The following is a 4,429-nucleotide window of genomic DNA, read 5'->3' on the forward strand; positions in this document are numbered from 1 at the left end:
CAATGATCTAATACTGAATATACTGAAAAATTGTTTTGACTTTGATTTTACTTCAGTGCTACAGCTTGTCAGGCTGTGTCTGACAATGGGAAATGGAGAGTGATTGTAAGATACATGGAATTAGACCTGGCCTGAATAAATTGGTACCTCATATATATGTATTTGCACTGATAGATCCACCTGTACAAAGCTTTGTGCCATTTTAAAATATCAATATATTTTTAAGTCAACTGCAATGCATATTATTCCCAACTTCATTGGACACTTAGGCTGCTGCCATTATTTTCTGATTTGCCAATTCATTGGCACAGTGTCTCTGTATAGCAGTCAAGGGTGAACCACAAGTATGACTTTTTTTCATTAGTCTCCCACAGACCTGCTAAACTTTAGAAATGTTGCAAATAATTTTAAGAGAATTACAGAAGCATCTTCAGTGGTTGTGAATCTGTTTTGCACAGTAACTTTAATGAACAGAATACGTACCATGCACAAACCACAAAATGCATGCTTTAGTTATTAAGCATGAAATTGAGGTATTCGCTGAGGTCCTTGCATCTTTACGGTGCTAGTTATGTGTGAAGGGTGCAAGGACTAACTCAACTACTTAATCTTCTTCACCTAAAGCCACAAGCCTATTATTCACAAACATTTGAAGAAAAGGCTATACCATACATGGTTTGTCTTATGTAAATAACACAAACTACTAGCTTTTGTATTTTGCAAGATTTTTTTTTTTCCTTGGAGCAAAAATCACAACTGTACTGAATTCAGATAATTGGTATTCTGGGATATCTATCCTCTGTAATTTATTTAGAGTTCTGAATAGATAGGCATGCATGTCCTTTTTCTTCCTGAAGTTGCAGGTCATACCAACACAACAGCTGTAACTTTGTACTGAAGTGTTAATGTACAATAAGAATGGAAAAATATTTATTTTTTTCTCTTGTAAATTGACAATGAAAACAATAGTGTGTACTATATTCTTTATATACAGTCATTGCTACATAGAACTGATTGTACAAAGAGTAAAGCCATTGCAAATAAGTGCTTGAGCCTGCACCGCTGAGCAGTTTGAAACAAACAGCTTGTTTCGACTTGCCTTGTGCATTTTAGTATTTAAAGTTTGTTTGTTCTGCACAAACAGCACAGTAATGATTAGTTATCTGGAAGCTGTCTTTTATTTAAAAAAAAAAAAAAAAATTAAACCAAAATTTGGAAACCAAAATTTGGAAGTGTGTGAGCTGTGTTTTTGGGAGGGAGGGGGCACTGAACCTGATTCTTGACATCAGGAACCTGTGGCTGTTACCTGATGCAGCAGGTCCAGATTCCTCACCTATGTGATTAATTCTTAATTTTTTCCTCATTTGTATACCCCTGTGGGACTCTTTTCACAGGTCTTGAGGGCTTTGCCAACCATGTGCAACCGTTACCAGAGTTGTATGTGTCACTGCTCATGAATGCTGGGCAGTGTATCCACAGAGATAGTAAACATGGTGGCTATTTTGTGTGAAGGCGGTTTAAAAGTTATGCTGTGTGAAGCACCCTCTTGGACTAGTCGCAGTGTGATGCTGAGAAGGGCTTGGCATACTTAAAAACTTGTTTCCCAGCTTTCAGAGGCTCAGAGAATAGCATTTGCCCATTCTGTTTGCAGGGGTGGGGTGTGGAAATAAATACACCCACTGTGGTGATGATTTTACAAAATAAGCAGCATTACAATTTTAATGTATTCTTGCAGACCCCCTTATTTACGAGTAAGTTGTGTCCGCAATTTGCTCCAAATCTGACTAGGCTTCAAGAAGCTCTTCTGCTGTGTCACTTCTTAGAGCTGAGCTCGCAGCTTGGCCATATGCAATGGCTGTTCTGACAGGGCAATGCAGCAGGGATATAGGGAACCAAGAGCAGGGCTGTGGGAACTGGCAGGAGGAGTTAAGTTCAACCAATAATATCCTACCAAAAACCTCCTCTTGTAAGGAAATGCTGTGGTGACAAGCAAAGGCAGGAGTGTCCACCTCTTGCTCTGTGGGTGTCCATCAACTGCTGGTAAGCTTTATGCTGAAATGACTGGGGATGAGATTTCTAAGACTTCACCCAAGGGGGAAAAAAAATAAATTATTCCTGAAGGAGACGCTTACCTTGTTGAATGTACAGCTCTTTGAGGCGAAACTCTGTGGAGTTGCCAAAGAGGATTTTGGGTACCCCTGTGAAGTTGTTCCATCCCTATACCCTCACATGAGCTCACAGCTACTCTGCATTTATGCCCAGCTGGGGTGGAGGCTCCTTGGAAATGCCAGATTTCTGCCAAGATGGCTATGTAGCCTGACTGCCCTGGCAGCTTGTTGCAAATAAGTAGCTTAGACTGCTTAAAGTATCAATGCCAAAGATGTTAGGAAGCAAATTATTTTAGTATAAATTTGTAAAAAAACATGACAACAATTTGATGGCATGGTTCACTCTATTACTTAGTCAACATGGAAGAAGTATACAAAGAGATACCAAATTACAGTTAGGTTGGAATGATTTATACGGAGTCAGGGAAATTGAGTCAGAATCAGATTGATGTGATTTATCACTTGTGATGAACGCTATTGAGGTAAATCACAAGTGATACAATTTTCTAAGTAAGCTTACTAACAACAGAAACATAATTAAAGACTTAACAAGGTTCTCAAATTCCACACGCAGATACAGAGCAATATAAAGAGATATAAAGAAAGATCTATATGTATAGAAAGGTATCTGTTAAAAATTCCCCTTGAGTCCAGTGAAATACGTCAAATGATTTTGCATTTCTTGGTGGGCGAGGGTTGAGCCTCAAGGAGTGGGGGTTTCAGCCCAGGTCCTGTGCTGGTCTTTGGCAACAGTCCTCAGAATGTAGTGTGAACTTAAGAGTTCATGAGCTCTGAGAAGTGTCCCACTCAGAGGGAGATGCTGGTGACAGCCTGCTGCAGTCCAGGAGAGCTCAAAGGGCCTCACTTGGGACCGCTTTTTATGGGGTTGGGCGATGATTGACTTTAGGCATCAGTGAACTTTCATCCTGGCCACAACCCAGACAGGTAATTTCTCAAAGTCTCCAGTAGCACTGGTACCAGTGGTTCCAGGATTGCCAAGAGATGATTAAGTTAGTCCTGTTGTTGTTCCTCACCCTAGTTGAGCAACTGCATTCCTGGTATCGTTAGTGCCATTTCCCACCTCAGTAACGCAACAGTGCTTGGTGCGGTCTAGGGGCTCTCAACCACCAATCTCTTTGTTTAAAGGCCCAGGCTTGCCAGGCAACTGAATTCCTCAGGTTGTGGAAGTGGCCCAGGTTCAAGGCAAGGTGCGGGAGGAATGTACCACCACACAGCTGCTCTCATGCATAGCAGTAGCAGGGCACTAAGGTAAGCATGTTGCCTGGTGAAAGGCAGCTGTTGGTGTTCCACTTGGCCAGTGTGTAAATCGGCACTGTATAGGTTGTTTAGTGCCTCCATTTCACAGAATCATTAAGGTTGGAAAACACCTTTAAGATCATAAAGTCCAACCATTAACCCAACATCACCATGCCCCTTAAACCATGTCCCGAAGCGCCACATCCACATGTTTTTTGAACACTTCCAGTGGTGGTGACTCCACCACTTCCCTGGGCAGCCTGTTCCAATGCTTGACCGCTCTCTCGGTGAAGAAATTTTTCGTAATATCCAATCTAAACCTCCCCTGGCGCAACTTGAGGCCTTTTCCTCTCATCCTATCGCTGGTTACTTGGGAGAAGAGACCAACACCCACATCACCACAGCCCCCTTTCAGGTAGTTGTAGAGAGCGATAAGGTCTCCCCTCAGCCTCTTCTTCTCCAGTCTGAACAACCCCACTTCTCACAGCTGCTCCTCATAAGACTTGTTCTCCAGACCCCTCACCAGCTTTGTTGCCCTTCTCTGGACACGCTCCAGCACCTCAATGGCCTTCTTGTAGTGAGGGGCCCAAAACTGAGCACAGTATTCAAGGTGCAAAATTTGAGGTTTTTCTTCCAAAACCTTCTCCTCAGCTCTTTCCCAGCTGTTAACCAGCTAACTTCTCACAGGCATCAAAATAAAAATAGTGAAAGACGGTGGCTGTGTTGAGGGGACTTCTATTTTCCCCTGAATTTGATGGGTTTGGGTAACTGTCTTTAGATAAAGACATGCCAAGAGCCTGCAATTTAAATAACCTAAATGGGTGCTGCTTCCAGAAGGTGTGGGCATTGACCACTTACATTGCAGGTGGGCTCCCATTCCTCATAGGAGTCGCACACCCCATTGCTGGGCTCGTGCTGCAGTGCGCTCAGCTGGTGTTTGCTGTTCCAGGGGTGGCCCAGAGTCCATTTACAGAGAAATAAGAAGCAGGAAGGTATGCCCAGCTGCCTGAGGGAAGAGAACCCTGGATCGGATTGGACAGGCGGGATCGATGGGCTGAGGTCAA

The sequence above is a fragment of the Phaethon lepturus genome, unplaced genomic scaffold (genome assembly GCF_000687285.1).
Source record: "Phaethon lepturus isolate BGI_N335 unplaced genomic scaffold, ASM68728v1 scaffold3783, whole genome shotgun sequence".
Taxonomy (NCBI): domain Eukaryota; kingdom Metazoa; phylum Chordata; class Aves; order Phaethontiformes; family Phaethontidae; genus Phaethon; species Phaethon lepturus.